The sequence below is a fragment of the Gopherus flavomarginatus genome, chromosome 5 (assembly GCF_025201925.1).
Source record: "Gopherus flavomarginatus isolate rGopFla2 chromosome 5, rGopFla2.mat.asm, whole genome shotgun sequence".
Lineage (NCBI taxonomy): Eukaryota > Metazoa > Chordata > Testudines > Testudinidae > Gopherus > Gopherus flavomarginatus.
Genome location: NC_066621.1, coordinates 54,187,851 through 54,204,905, shown reverse-complemented (window position 1 = coordinate 54,204,905; position 17,055 = coordinate 54,187,851). Strand labels below are relative to the sequence as shown.

General features: G+C 40.6%; 1 protein-coding gene across 2 annotated transcripts in view; it reads left to right on the top strand.

Annotated features, from left to right (window-relative positions):
- Positions 1-17,055, top strand: part of KCNC1 (potassium voltage-gated channel subfamily C member 1) — a 165,851-nt gene that overhangs the window by 35,733 nt on the left and 113,063 nt on the right. The gene's annotated exons all lie outside the window — the stretch shown is intronic.

Here is a 17,055-nt window from a genome sequence, read left to right as displayed (position 1 = left end):
ACACACACATAGATACATAAACACACACACACACACACACACACACACAAGCTACCTACAGTAAATTAAAGAGACGGAAAATGCAATGAAATGAAAGATAAGAGCAAGAGAAACTCTTCTGCATTCCCTTTTTACTGAAAGAGGTTTGATGCGTGTATTTATCTCAGGAAGTAAATTCAGGGCAGGATGCCAAATGTATGCAAGCACTTCAAAGTGACTGAAAAGAAAAGATGATGAGGATGAGGCTCCATATAAAAGGGCAGTTTAAAATTCAGAGTTAAGAATTTGAGTGCACAGAATTTAAAACAGTAGGCAACTCGAACTGCTTTTCGAAAACAAGTTTGCAATGGATCAAACTATTGCTCCCCTGGCTCCGCTGCTCTACTTAGAAGAATATTCATAGAAGAGTTGGCAGATACTACATCTGCAGCATGCCAAGTTAGTGTAATAGCTTCAAACCCAGTATCTGGTTTGTTAAATTTCTTCAAAGTTCCCAGGTTTCACTGACCTGTAGCTACAGCATAATTTGTCTAGTCATGCAAGTTACAGTAGACTGAAGACAAATGAGCTTGAAACAATTTTCAAAGGTGAACTTAAACTCCTGAACTGGCTTTCTAACATTCACCACAGTCCATGTTTGTTTTACCATATGCATTTGAGTCTACAGGGAGATTGTCAGTATCCTATTTAAAAGTGCCACTACTTGCTCAGAGACTTCTATTAGGTTTCATAGTCCAATTCCTAAGGATTATATTTACATGGGACTGCCATAATTACAGAGTTATTAACCAAACAATTGTCCTGCCTCAGTGACCAACTGAGTGAAATAGTGATGCTAGCCTTCCAATGGATCGAAACACTTCTGCACCTGCTAACGCTTCCAAGCCCAGACCTGCTCCTACCTAAGTCAATAATAGATTCACTCCCAAATTCAATGGGAGCAAGATTGAGCCATCTATTATGGACACCATTTACTGTACTGGTTGTACTGCCTAGAAAGATATACCATGGGGATTTTGTCTGAAAGTCCCAGCAGTTCTCCTATTGCACCCAAATACTACGAAGGCTGCTTAAATGAGTTGCCCCTGCTGCAGTGCCTGAATGGAGTCAGTGCATTGTAATGGAGATTTCTATACTCTGCTGCAGCACTAAAATAATCCAAGAAGGTCTCTATGTACGGTAGCTGTATTTATAACCTACATATAACATTGTATTTATGCCATTAATTTAATGGAGAGAAACTCTGATACATACCAGGTGCAGTCAATAGGGCTGTCTTACAAGGCAGCGCAACTTTATGGTTTTAACATTTCCATTCACATCGGGCAAATGCTATTCCTACCACCCTGTTGGCTGCTTGTCATTGCTCTGGGTGATGTCAGCATGTCACCACCAGAACTGCTGCAGAACTGTGAGCATATTGCAGTCCGCCTTGCCTAGTAATAAAGGATAGCCCCCCTGCAAGGCAGACAGCAGAACACTTACAGCTCAACAGCTGTTCCAGTGGCGACAGGCTGACATCACCCAGAGTGGCTGTGACAGCCAACAGAGCGGAAGCAATGAGGCTGCCCAGCATTGCAGAGAATTGGCAAAAAAACCTAGAAAGACGCAAAATCCCAAAGGCCACACTGAAGATGTCCCCTATGGATTAGCTTCCTTTTAAACAATTACAACTATACATCTGCCATGTGTCAGCTAGGACAGGAACATTTCCTCAATGTTTCTCTGTGCAGCTTCGCCTTGGCTCTCTTGTAGGACCCTATGATCTCTATCCTACTTCTTGCTGAATCCCTCTCCAGTTTCCCACTTTCCTCCCCTTTCCCCCTCCCAGCTCTTCCAGTCTCTCCCTTCCTCTTTCCCTTCAGCTGCAGGAAAACCTCATGTGCCTCCCTGCCTGAATGTGAAAGGCTGGGCTTGGTTAACCTATTGATTCAGCTCTTCTGCTGGACATGCTGCCTTATGATCGACTGTCAACTTTCAAGCCTACAGAGAAGGAGACACAGCAGCAAAGTTACTGTGCTAGTAGGTAAATCCAGCTCTGAATCTCCAACATGACTATTCAGATTTCCAACAAGGGCAGGGGGCCAACCTGCATTCAGGAAAGACATTATACTATGTCCTCTGGGTTCAGGCCACATCGTTTGGAGTCCCAAGGTCTCAAGGTAATATTCCGTTTCTTAGAAAAACTAATAGATAAGCCACTGAGCAAAGCTGCAGCTTGTCCTGAACAGCTTAGTGCTCAATCACAGCCTTGTACTTGCTGGGTTGTCCATGAAAGTTATTGAAGACTTTGTGGGCTAGACTTAGAGAATTTGGCACCTAGCAGAGTTTTCAAAAGCTCCTAAGGAGGTTAAGTGCCTAGCTCCCATGGATTTCAGTAGTGAACTACAGTGATTTCAATGGGAGTTAGGTGCCTTCCCTGCTGAGGTGCTTTTGAAAATCCCACTAGGTGATTATCTGTATCGTTGGGCATCTAAATGCCTTTAAAAATCTGGTCCTCTGTTTTGCAGGCTTTTTCAACTGCACAACAGCAACTTCAGTGCTTTAGCAATAGCTATTTCAAAACCCACGTGAAAAATAAAAAAAAAATTTATGATTAGCTGCAGGTGATTTTTACTGAGGTCAAACAAACTTAGTCAAACAGAAAAACATGTAGTTTGTGTGTCAACTACAAACACGCTAATTATTTAGCCTGCATTTTACCATGTAAAGAGCAATGCATGTACCATCTGTTTTATTCAATTACGTGAAGTCATATCATGTCACATCATTCATCTACACAGCCCATAATTTGTCATTCTGATTTATCTTCAAATAGTTCAGCAGATAATGTTAACTCCTGGTTGATATTTACTGTAAGGATTAGACAGTGACAAATATGTCGGTGTCACAACTCAGAGCTAATGAAATGAACCCTTTTCATCAAGCAAGCAGAAAGGAGAAGCAGATATTTCCAATGACCAACAAACAGTTCAAGATACAGTGGATTTTAAATTTCACATCTATTAGTTGTGCTATACCACTGAAGTCAGTGGGAGCTTTGCCCCTAACTGCCATGGGAATAGAACCTATGCTCTATATTCCATTCTCTATTATACTAAGCCAGATGAGTCCTGGCAATTTGTCTGGAATGGTAGTATAGTCTTCTGTGCTCCACTAATACTACATAAGATAACAGTCAAAACTCAGTTTGGCCATGTGAATTCACATCCATTAGAGACCAAGAACAGGGAAATGGGGGAAAGAGATAATGATTGATTAAGAATCAGCAATAGCAGCAAGGTTCCAGGATGTGTAACCTCGACCAAAATCTAGAACTGATAAATCTTGTAGGATTTAAAACCCAGATGAATCATGACCCAAACCAAGAATCCAAGAGCAGCTGGCAGATTCCCAGAGCAGAGAAAAAAAAGCAATGAGTGAGAACAAAAGTACTATGAAATTCTCAGTTATTTAGGGCATAACTGAAGAAAAGAAAAAACAAGATTGGAAATTCCCCAAAAGTTGCCTTTTACCTTAATATTTATAGCAGCAACCATATTGCATGAATTATCGTACACACAAGTTCTTGCCCTCTCCTTGATTTACCTGCTTTCCTCGACACGTTCTGCACAGAGCTGTTTAAATAATAATTGGATATTTTACATTTAGATTTTCCGCTCTATAATGCCCCTTCATAAAGATCACCCTAATATGACAACTACAGCATTCTCGCTCCTAATCCATTATGCAGTTCCTCCACATAAAATCAGTAGCTCATTACACAAACACGCAAAAAAGATTTGTTGTGTTTTTTTAAACAGTCATCCAGAGAAACACTAGACAAGATAATACATATTACCACTTTAAGACTAAATTTCCTCTCACAAGTACACAGAGCTTGACTTCGGTATTCTGCTCTTCATACATATGATTTAGATAATGGCATAGAGAGTACTCTTATAAAGTTTGCGGACGATACCAAGCTGGGAGGGGTTGCAAGTGCTTTGGAGGATAGGATTAAAATTCAAAATTATCTGGACAAACTGGAGAAATGGTTGGAAGTAAATAGGACAAATGCAAAGTACTCCATTTAGGAAGGAACAATCAGTTGCACAAATACAAAGTGGGAAATGACTGCCTAGGAAGGAGTACTGTGGAAAGAGATCTGGGGGTCATAGTGGACCACAAGCTAAATGAATCAACAGTGTAATACTGTTGCAAAAAAAGCAAACATCATTCTGGGATGTATAAGCAGGCGTGTTGTAAGCAAGACATGAGATGTAATTCTTCTGCTTTACTCTGCACTAATTATTCATAGATTCATAGACTCTAGGACTGGAAGGGACCTTGAGAGGTCATCGAGTCCAGTCCCCTGCCCTCATGGCAGGACCAAATACTGTCTAGACCATCCCTGATAGACATTTATCTAACGTACTCTTAAATATCTCCAGAGATAGGGAAGTTGTGGAATCTCCATCTCTGGAGATATTTAAGAGTAGGTTAGATAAATGGCTATTAGGGATGGTCTAGACAATATTTGGTCGTGCCATGAGGGCAGGGGACAGGACTCGATGACCTCTCGAGGTCCCTTCCAGTCCTGGAGTCTATGAGTCTATGAGATGGAGATTCCACAACCTCCCTAGGCAATTTATTCCAGTGTTTAACTACCCTGACAGTTAGGAACTTTTTCCTAATGTCCAACCTAAATCTCCCTTGCTGCAGTTTAAGCCCATTGCTTCTTGTTCTATCATTAGAGGCTAAGGTGAGCAAGTTTTCTCCCTCCTCTTGATGACACCCTTTTAGGCCTCAACTGGAGTATTGTGTCCGGTTCTAGGCTCCGCATTTCAGGAAAAATGCGGACAAATTGGAGAAAGTCCAGAGAAGAGCAACAAAAAATGATTAAAGGTCTAGAAAACATGACCTATGAGGGAAGATTGAAAAAATTGGGTTTGTTTAGTCTGGAAAAGAGAAGACTGAAAGGGGACATGATAACAGTTTTCAAGTACATAAAAGGTTGTTACAAGGAGGAGGGAGAATAATTGTTCTTAAGCTCTGAGGATAGGACAAGAAGCAATGGGCTTAAATTGCAGCAAGGGAGGTTTAGGCTGGACATTAGGAAAAAATTCCTAATTGTCTAGATAATATTTAGTCCTGCCATGAGTGTAGGGAACTGGACCAGAGGACCTCTCGAGGTCCCTTCCAGTCCTATGATTCTATGCAGAACTCCCAGTGCCATCAGTGGACATTCCACACAAGTAGGAAGAGCAGAATAATGGGCTTCTGTCCTAGTGAGCAGACCTGAAAGGAGAATTTTGCCCCTTGACAACAGACAGTTACAATATCAATTGTTTTGCATAGTAACTTTAATAAATTGTCTTCCAAAGTACTTTATGGAATTAAAGCAATATAAAAGGGCAGGCAGATGGAGAAAGGAAAAAAGGAGAAATATAGACAAGGTACAAAGAGGTTTTGCAGCTGAGCTCTGAAATTAAATGGAAAGACAGATTCAGGATGGTGGATCCAAATGACAGGAGGTGCAGAGGAAATGGCTCTCATACCAATAGATTGCACGGAGCAACAGAAAACAGACCAGTGCTAGGACAACAGGAAAGGGAGTAGATATTCCAGCTTATCTTACAGACATTGTCTATAAGACTTTGGAGGGTTTTAAACAAGCAGAAGAATATTGGAATGGTCCAATACTTCAAAAATGTGTTTGACTATAGTTGATAGTGATATGAAATAATGATCCTCATTTTCCAATAGTGTAGACATACAGCTACATGCCTAACAGACATGTGCAGTTATTTCAATTGCATGTGCAAACTGAATAAGTGTGAGTGCAAACAACTGGCTGCATTTGCATGGACCATGTTCCAATTAGCTCATGGACTCTCATGTAACTTAAGTACAATGAGATTTCATGCATTTTGCACATGGATTTCTGTATCTAATTTGCAAAATGCATCAGGCCTCTGTATGTAAAGTGTGTGTGGGTGTGTCTCTGTGCGGGGGGCGAAGGGGCGGCTGCTTAGAACAATTATGTTACACTCAACCCTTCTGCCAAGGTTACTCAAACATACTGTGGGTTTATTTTTTTTATTCTAGGTGGAATTGTTCAACAGAAAGCTTTGTTCCTATGATACCAGTGTGCAATCATGACCTACAGATATTTCATTCAATTCCTCCAGTCAAAGCTGAGAGCATTAAGTACACTTGAGACCACAGCACACTTTGAGGGTCATTATTTATCACCTTTCATCAAAGGGGAAGTGATTAATTTTTTATGACAAACAAGTCAATACAACAAGAGCACTTTTTTCTACATGCAGCAGCTTTATGAACTGCTGGGAGAAAATGAGATGACCCACTGGGTAGCAAGAAACCTTTTATTTACTTTGTGAGGAAAATGATAGTATAGGCCTTTTATTGTGTTGTAATATTTGAGGCAAAATGCAGCCAGATTTAATAGAAAGGTGACACTGAACAGCACAAGACTCAAACTGTTCTTCCTCTCACAGGGCTTGTAAATAAATGTAAATAAATGTCAAGGGGAAAAAATAGACTGAGAAAGATGCTCTTTGCTCACTTACCCAACCTCACCCCCAATAAAATAGCATAATCTAAAATATGTTTAGTCAGAGTGAACCAGGGCAGTTTAATTTCTTTCTAATTTAATGAGGCTTGTTGTCCTGTTTAGTAATTAGCCAATTTCCTCAGCAAAAAGCCACGGTGTAGCCATACTGCTTTCCAGAACCAATTTATCTGTAGAACTCTTCCTCTCCAAGCATTAGCAGAATGGAATAGTCCTATAGCTCTCTTTTTTTAAGATACCCACTTCTAGTTTAAATGGTTTCAAAAGGGGTCACAGACAGTAGCATCTGACTGAGGAGCAAATTCCTTCTCTCTCCTGTCTTGCTCGGTATCAATACTGAATGTAGGGGCAGTGACGCACTCAGAAACACAGTTTTTGTTGGCTTTAGTTTCGGCTATCTCCTTTGTGATGGCTCCAGGGTGCAATGGGGCATTGGTCAGAATCTCAGTTTGAAGTTTAAAGGGACAATGGCAGCACTCAGACCCAAGAGTGAATATTCTGGTCCCACAGATACAGGATGGGGGGATGACCCGGCCAGCTAGTCCCCAGAAGATCTTTACCAGATGGTTTTGTCGAGAATGGACCTACTTGCTGGCCCTCCAACGGAGCAGTATGGAGAGCGGACTGACTTCTCCTCATCTTATGAACATTAGATAAGGAGGGGAGAGCAGTTGATCATCTTGTAAAAATGTCAGAAGTAAAAAATAAATGGCCACTGAGACTCCCCCACCGAATGTTACAGGGGGGGCGTCTTGGTCTCTAGTTGGGCAATGTCCTTTGGGAAACTAGGTGGGGATAGCCCACTTATTCAGATAGAAAGCTAACAGGATTTCTGGGGCTGTAAAAATACAAATTGTATTTGTAGCCAAATACTTTTTTCCTATTACTCCAATTTCTACTTCTCTATGGCATTTCTAACATGCCCATCCCCACAGTACCTCAGCAATACTACAGGAGGGCTAGATTGTGAGCTGAGAAGTTGTGTTTTCCAGAAACAGAAGGTGAAAATGCTACATTCAGACTAATTACAACCAGGTTCATTTAGCATCTTAAAAATGACTCAATTTCTCAGACATCCTGCATAAGAACTGGGCTGGTGCAGAAAGTTATGGGCATGGAACAGGCAAGGCCAATGGAAATGCTGTGTTTTTCTATACTTCGCTAAAAATTACAGCAACATTCATGTGAGGAATGCCAGTTTTACTATAGTAAACACCATTCCATTTGTCATAGCAATTATGGAGCAGAATTATCACCTGTGGAATTTTATCAGTGGCAGATCAGAAAGTGATTTAAGCACTAGCCAATTGGGATGAAATCCTCGCTTCACTGAATTCAACAGCAAAGCTCCCATTGACTTCAGCGGGTATGTCTATGCTATAATGTAAGAACATGCTTGAGCTCAGGCTCAAGCCTAACCCCCCTTGCTTCTACACTACAATTATGCTAACCCAGGGTTTGGACCCAGGATCCCAGGACCCTGCACGGCTGGAAGGTCTGAGCTCAAGTTAAACCAGGAACCAGACTCCAAGCCCTATTGCTTTTCAGTATAGATACAACCTCGCTTGACTTGGGTCCCAGGAGTCAGAAGGAAGTATCCCATAATTCCTTGGGATGACTTCCTTAATCCTCTCTGTTCTAACAATCTGCAATCCACTCTACTGAAAATGGAAGCTGTGCCCTCTTTTCAAATGGCCACAACTCAGGTCAATGTTAACCTATTCTCTCTGCAAGCACACTATCAGAGAGCCACCTGAGTTTGCAATGGAGAGTGAATTGATCAAGCCTTTTGCAAAATGAGCTGCTTCCTGGTAATATGCATGGTGGGCAGTAAAGTTTTCCCCCCAGTGCACCACTGCCCTAAGGCTAGAGCAGCCCACTTTGGGGGGCAGAGGGTGCTATGGACTCTGTGATATGGTTACTTTGACTCAGGTCTGCACACAGCAATGTGGATGCCAGAGCCTTAGGTTTGAGCACAGGTTAGAAAAGTCTTAACACATGGTTAAAATACAATGAAGATGCTCAAGCCCAGAGTTCTCTACAGAGACAACTCATACCTGCAGCTAGTGAGGGCAGTAGCTTCAGCATTGTTCCTGAGCATGCTCAGGACAACCCAAACAGCAAATCTGGGCGGGCATATGACCCCCCTGCCCATGTTCCCCCTCCATGCATCACCTCTGCTTCCCTAACACAGGTCAGCTTACTCAAGTCCCACTAACCCTGGGCTTACATTGCAGTGTAGACCTACCCAATGGATTTCATTCTTGGCATTTACACTCTGCAGTTATCACAGGAGCACCAATGGTATTCTAAGTGCAGAGAGGTTCCAGGCTGCAAAGCCATGGAACAAGGAATATTGTGTTTTAATGGTGCCCATTTAATATGACAGAGGACCAACTGGGTATAAGCCACCATAGAAAATCCAACAATACATTTCAGAATGTTTTAGGACCACGTCTTAACTTGTAGTTTCAACCCCTCTATGTCTGCTCCTCCTAATTCACAGAAGAAGTTGACAGCTTGTTAACAGCCAAATAAGAACACTGAAATTAAAAAATAAGCCTATTTCACCAGACCAGACAGAGTATTCACATAATAATTCTAATGACAACACAACCAGGTTCAAAATTATAGCTAAGTAAACCACCCAATCCAATTGGATTAAAAGTAAACATTTTAAGAAGGATATAAGAAAAGTGCATTTTTGGCATTCTAAATATTTTGTAAGCTTGCAAGGAAATTGATTACAGCATTTTTTACTGTTGGAAATGAACATGTGTGTGACAATGATGCAATCTATTTCAACTCTTTGCTCTTTCTCATGCATATAATCCAATCCTGACTTCAGGCTTCATGCTAAATTTTCATTTGCTTACATGTGCAGCAATGATAAGGCTATTAGACAACATCTGTACTTCCTGCAGTATTCTAGTACTTGGTAAATTGTTAGATATTTATGTTCACAACATACACCACTCCTTAGAGTACCGTTCCACTCAACAATGTGATCAAAAACACCGCAAAATGGTACTGGTTGGTAGGTAATTAAAAGATTATTTCTGTGAATCTTATATGCTGTACACTATAAACACAGTGATTGTAATTTGGAGATATTGGGTCTAAATCTGTTCTTAGATCACTTTTACAGCAGTGTAACTCCATTAATTTTAGATGATTCTGATTTCACTGTGAATCAGGAAAGCAATCAAGTCCAAGATCTTTTTTTCCCTCTTACATTTTATTATTATATTCTCCACAATAAAGTGGGCCAAATTCATGCCTAGTGTACCACTACTGACGTCAGTCTGGAAACTCTACTGAAATGTGAAGTGTCCAGTGCAGTTCCTATTTACTCTACTTAAAATTCTAAAGAGATTATGCTGAGCTTACTATAAATCATTGTTAAAACACACACACAAGCATAGGAATTTATAGCCTTCTTAATGACTTATCTGTAGTCTCAGTTTCATTCTAATGAAATAACAAAGGCTCTCTGACCTTATGAACCATTTTAAATACTAAATAATGATTACTGAAGATACCATGACCAACAAGGAAAATCACTGAGCCAATTATCCTGGGGTTCTAAAACCGTCTTCAATGTATTCCTTTCAAATGAAAAACTAGTGAAAATCTCCCAATGTCCACATGAAATTTAAGGCCAATTATTACTCATCTTTGAAAAGAAATCAATTTGTGACTGTTAAAAAGGGAACTAGAAAATGGCGACTTACACTAAGGCATTGCAAATGCCTTCACTGAGCAGTTGCACAAGAGTAAAAAGAATAAGAACCCTGATCCAGAAGAGCACTCGCAGAACTTGATGCTTGTGGCCGGCTCCAGGAAGGGGGCAGCACGTCCAGCTCTTTGGTGGTGGGTCCCAAAGAATGAAGTGGCATGGTAGAGCAGCCATCGAAGTGCCACTGATCGCAGCTTCCCCCCACCCCCCTTCGTCTCTTGGGGCGGCAAAAAAGCTGGAGCCGGCCCTGTGAGTATTCACTGAGAGCTTATGGTGATACCCATATTTGTGCTTTGCTGGATATCAAGGCCTGAAAGTGGGAAATGTTTTACAGCCTTCCCCTGGATGCCAGGGCCTGCTTTCATTATAATTTTTCGGAAACAGTCTTGTTAAACAAGAAAGCTGAGCAGAAGTTAAGCCGCAATGTTTCAAAACGGCCTTTAATTTTGCAATTCTGTTTTTAGGTACCCTGCTTTTGACACTCAGGCCAAATTTCTAAGCCTAGATATGTAAATTTAGATATGCAGTAGAGTGCAGAGTCTGAGCGCACCCCCATGTGGCATGACATGCTACTGCAGACACCCTGCCTCAGTTTCTCTCCTGGGCCTTCAATGCCATGCACAGCTTTCAACATGCTCAGTTGCTGAGGTGACTTAAACCTCAGGCTGAGTCACATAAGAGTCCACATCTTCTGGGGAATTAAGGTCCAACCAAAACCCCAAACACAAAAGAATCTTGTCACCAATCTCAGACCAGGCACAGCCCCTCTTCCCTGAGGGCCCATCTATTCCTTCTCCACACACTCTACCACCCCTTCTGTGCTCAGCCCTTTGCAGACTCCTGCCCTGGGCTCTGCAGAGCCTTCCACTAACTTCGGGTTTATGTGAGTCTTTCTGCTTCTTGCAACTCTTTCCAGTTCTCCTCCAGGCTGAGAGTCACTGTGCTTCAGGACATAGCACAGAAACCCAACCCAATTCTTGTAGCTTCTGTCCTCTAAACTGAGCTTTCCCATGTCTTTTAAAAGGGCCGAGTGTGCCCCATTTGGTCCTGCAGCCTCAGCTGGAAGGCAGATAATCTATCACAAGTGAGGCTGAACCCATCACTACCTTAAGGGGCCAGTCACCCAGTGGCAGGCACCTACATTCATATTCATAGATTCCAAGACCATAAAGGACCGTTGTGATCATCTCGTGTGACCTCCTGCATAACAAAGGCCACAGAATTTCTCCAAAATAATTTCTAAGTATCTCTTTTAGAAAAACATTCAATCTTGATTTAAAATGGTCAGTGATGGAGAATTCATCACAACCCTTAGTAAATTGTTCCAATGGTTAACTACTCTCACTGTCAAAACTTTTCCCCTTATTTCCAGTCTGAGTTCATCTAGCTTCAGCTTCCAGTCATTGGACTGTGTTATACACTTTTCTGCTAGATTGAAGAGCCCATTACAAAATATTTGTTTCCAAATAGGTACTTATAGACTACAATCAAGTCACCACTTAACCTTCCCATTGTTAAGCTAAATAGATTGAGCTCCTCAACTCTATCACTATAATTCATGTTTTCTAAGCTTTTAATCATTCTTGTGGCTCTTCTCTGAACCCTCTCCAATTTAGCAACATCCTTCTTGCATGATGGGCACCAGAACTGGACACAATATTCCAGCAGTGGTCCTACCAGTGCCAAACACGGAGGTAAAATAATCTCTCTACTCCTTCTTGAGATTCCCCTGTTGATGCAATATAAGTACACTGGCACCTAAATAAAAGGCCGTTTTATGTTCTAAGGAGCACCTGCAGCTCCTGTTGACATCAGTGAGGTTTGTGGGGGCTCAACTCCTTTGAAAATCGGGCAACTTTCATGTAGATGCTGAAGTATGGATTTAGTTATCTAACCTTCAGCACCAAATTTGAAAAAAAAAATGTCCTTAGACCATTGTTGCAAGATGTGCTGTGCCCTCACAGCTCCCATTAAACTTTGGTGGGGACTGTACGTGCTGAGAACTTCTGACAGTCAAGGCCTAAATGTCTAACATCATGCACCCTAAACAGGCACTGAAAATTAAAAGCTACTTCTGAAAATTGTAGTTGTAAATGTAAGCAGTATAATGCTGTAAGTAGCCTGTAAAGGAATCTGGATTCCTGTAAGTGTTAGGAGTTATAGAACTGTAGCCATGCTCAGGAAAACTGACTAAAGATAGTCAAGATGGAGTTGGAAAGGGAAAAAAACTAACCATTGTACATTGTAGACAAGTCAGAGATGATCCTGAGGAAACACTTCATGTACAACAGGTACATATCTCTGTATAGCAGAACTCTTTTCCACATAGGCCAAGTTACAGGAAATTTTCTCCTCTATGGGTTGTAATCCTGTAGTCCTAAATTCAATGAACGCTTTGGCAGAATTAACCAGGTCTCCAGGACACTGCACACAGATTTATTCCTCTTGTTATGCATATGTTTAAGATGAAATTTTTCATCATAGGTTTATTTTGATAAGCCCTGTATTCTTGTCTTTCAGAATCCCAGGACTAGGGTGAAATCCTGGCTCTATCAGCATCAATGACAGAACTCCCAGTGACTTTAATGGGGCCAGGATTTCACCCCAGTCTCAAGGGAGGTGGACTTTATAAAGGTGCATAAAAGGAAGATGGGCACCTGACTCTCTTACTCACCGCTGCAAATCTAGAGATGGATTGTGATCTGAAATTTCACACATCTCATTTTGCGGGGTCAGCTGGATTCAGTCCCATCTCCAGTGGCATCTGCTGTACTTCTGTGCAAATATGCCTATTCTTGTTGACAGAAATGCCAGTGTTATGTTTTGAGATGATTTTATATATTATAACATAATGAAAATCACTGACACTGAGACTCAATAATATTGTTACACGTTTATTGCTTTTAAGCTTTATTTTCCTCCACTGGTTTTGATTTTATGCCAACCCTCACTCCACATAATAATATCTTTAAAATGTTCACAACTTGCCAAACCATTAAACAAACCTTTTTAACGGTGCATAGGATACCATTTACCCTAGACATTTAGGCTCTAAATGACCATTCAGCATCATCCCTCCCTTCTGGAGTCATATAAATGCTATTTAAACTTGATAGATGCCTTAATGCACTTAGCTTCTTCATTTCTTGAGTCAATTGTTTTATGAGTGCAACTAAAATAATCCTTTTTATTAGTCTTGAATTCTCATACTACCCGAAGTGTTAAAGAGTTAACAAGGTCTGCAATCAGGATAGCCTGGGATATCATTAACATAAGATCTTCAGTTCATATGGTTAGCATTTCAGTTCTTTGTGAATGAAACAAAACTGAATTAAGTCTACTTTAATTCTGAATGAGAATGTCCACATAGGGGTTTAATGTTGTTTAACTAACCTGGTTTAAATGCACACCACTAGTTAATTTGGATTATTTGTCCTGTGTGTCCCCATGTAGATAAACCCTAAATTAGGCTACATCAATATTATAAGTTCTACAGTGGCACAGCTGCAGGTACACCACTGTGACGCAGATGTTCCTCCTCTGAGAGGCGATAGCTAGGTCAACAGAAGAATTTCTTCCATCCACTTAGTTGCATGTACATGGGAGGGGGGGCGTAAATTCAGCCTAACTACAGGGCTCGAGATGTGAAATCATAGTGCTGACGTAGCTAAATTGATCTAATTCTGAAGTGTAGACCAGGTCATCAAAGATAAGACACTGGGAATTATAATTGTCATGACCTAACTGAAAAGAGGTTTAACTATTCCTGTATTACAAAATATTTCCACTTTCTTGTTTTAATTAGAGATTGGGATTATTTTTTTGGCCTAAGCTCAAATGCCAACCCATTTAATTTCAGGGAGGATTGGAACTGAATCACCAAGTCCAGTACCATCCCTACTACAGTTCTGGTTCAAGGTCAGATCCAAAATTAGAAGGGATCCTCCGGTTGGATTCAAAAATCTTGTGAGAATAATTGAGCTCATGAGATTCCTACCCTAGTTCAGTAGAAACCGCATAAAAAATTAGCTTGCAAGATTTTGGTTCCTTCACATCCAATGTGAAAGCAGTACCACAGACCTGATCCAGTTTTAGAACTGAAGCCTGCTCTGAACCTGAGAAAGATCCAGCTCTGAACATGGCTTCCTCAGCTCCAAAATTAATATCAGCATAAAATGGGATGATGTTTAAACCTGAAAACCTCCAATTCATAAAGGGAAAACACTGCTGATTCCAAAAGGCCTAAGAGGAAGCATCCTGCCAATACTGGCTTTAAGAGAACATGGAGTTCTACCAAAACAATCTATTGCTCTCCAGACCAGACTTGCCAAGCTGCAATTCCTGGACAGTCTCTACTAAATATACCTTACATTATTATTATTTTAAATTACTGTGATTTAGACAGAATCAAGCCACTTACAGCACAGCAGAAAACAAGCCGATCATTATTTGCCTTCCCATCAATTTTGAAGATTTAATTACTCCTTCTGATAAATGTGTAAAGACTTGATTCAACCAGATGCATACAACTTTCACCTCAATCCAGCAAAGTACTTAAGCGAAAGCTTAACTTTAAGTACACAAGTAGTACCATTAAAGATAATGGCTCTACATAAAGTTAAGCATGTGCTTGAGATGATCAGGATCAGAATGTTCAGTATCTGGCAGAACTGAGCCCTAGAATCAGGAAGTTACATACTTTGGTAAAATGTCTAAGAAAGACGATAACTATTCTAGTCATCCTCATGGTCAAACAAAAACTTACATTTACTCTTCCCTGAAGCCTAATAATGTTTTCCACTATAAAATGTATATAATTAATTTCAAATTTAGCTCTTTCCAAGGGAAAGCATTTGACACCAAATATTACATAGAAACTCAAAATATACTTCCTATGATTTTTTTCTAAACTAGCATGAAAATTGTAAAATATACGCACTAGCTCTAAAGCCTCTGATCTCTGAGAAAAAATAAATCTGACCAAACAATATATGTACCTATTTTTCTCTGTTCTTTCACAACTTAGATATCTAATTTCTTAGAACCTCATCCTATAGCCCCTTTCTCAAGCAAAGCTACCATTGGGCACAATGGGAGCTTTACCTATGTGACTGCTCCAGAGAAAGGGTACTGAAGAGTTTATCATTGCCTTGTCTCTAATATTGCAGACAGTTGTGAAAATCACCCCCTATCTTGTGTGGTACAAAGTCAACTAACAGGCCCTATCCTGCAATCACCGTTTCCGTTGACTTCAACAGAAATTTTATGTAACGACTATAGGATCAGCCCCAAGGAAAGTGACAGCAATACCACAGTTTAAAATGAAAGCAAGATCTATACTGTATTTATCTTGTGTTCAGTATAATACTGAAGGTCAGCAAATCAATATACGTTGCTGCTATTGTTTGTTAACAAAGAATTAGCTAACAGAAAATAAATTTGAAGGTAAAAACTGACAAATCCACACCAATCAGTGAATTACCATGGAAATAAGTATTATAGAAGGCTTGTAGACTGGGGAGCGTTTAAGGGGAACTGTCTTCAACTATTCGTGTTCAGCTGCTATTCATTATTTATTTGTAACATGAATCTTTTATTAATCTTAATGCTGGTTACATATGGGCCTTAAGGAAGTGCACATGTAGTATGTCGTTCAATTTAAATAGAGTATCTAAATGTTTTCTTCTAGCCATGCTCAGTTCTCTCCCACCAGAGTAGCAAAGCAACTTGATTCCAGATCCAAAGCTTTTCTATCGGTCTTTCACACCAGTATACAACAGGTAACAAGTTACTTTTCAGCTCCACTGGAAACATAGGTTAGTGGCCTGAATATAGTCCTGGGACTCAGGGACTCCTGAGTTCCAATCCTGACTCAGATAGTGACTTCCTTTGTCCCTCGTAGCCAAGTCACTTGTGGGTTAATTTTCACAGCTGCTCAGAATGAAGGTATGTCTACACTTACTATGGATCAACCCTGTGACAATTAATCCACTGGGGGTCAATTTAGTGGGTCTAGTGAAGACGCACTAACTCAACCACAGATCACTCTTCCGTCGACTCCAGTAATCCACCAGAACAAGAAGCGTAAGGTAAGTCGATGGGAGAAACCGTTGACCCAGCACGATGTAGACACTGCAATAAGTTGACCTAAGGTATGTTGACTCCAGCTACATTATTCACGTAGCTGGAGTTGCATAACTTAGGTTGACTTAGCACCGTAATGTAGACCAGGCCTTTGAATCTTTGAAATACAGACCATTCACCTCTCTCCCTGATTTCCCCACCTGCAAAATGGGGGAAAAGTACCTATCTCACAGGAGAGTTGTGAGGATTAATGATTGTTTGTAAAGCGCTTTAAAAGATTAAAAGTACCATGTAAGTGCTAATAATAAAAATGTTTGTATTTGGGGCATAGAAACTAGTTTCTCTGTTTCGGCTTGTGGCCAGGACAGTGCTGTGCCATCAACAGTTGCTGATGTGTAGGTAGCAGCTATTCTGGGCAGCAGAAATGTCAGTGCTAGCATTACCACCAAGAGAAAAAGTTTGCATTGACAATTCCCTCCACATTTCTAATATCCTTTCCTGTGCACTATCCAGTAATGGAGGCACTGTCAGTGATCACAATGGACATTACCTCGTGTACATAATACCTGTGCAAGGCCCTTGCATGGCTAAAAAAGGAGAGATCACTGTGTCAGTTATTTAAATCCCTACTCCACTAAATGGTTGGTCTTGCTTT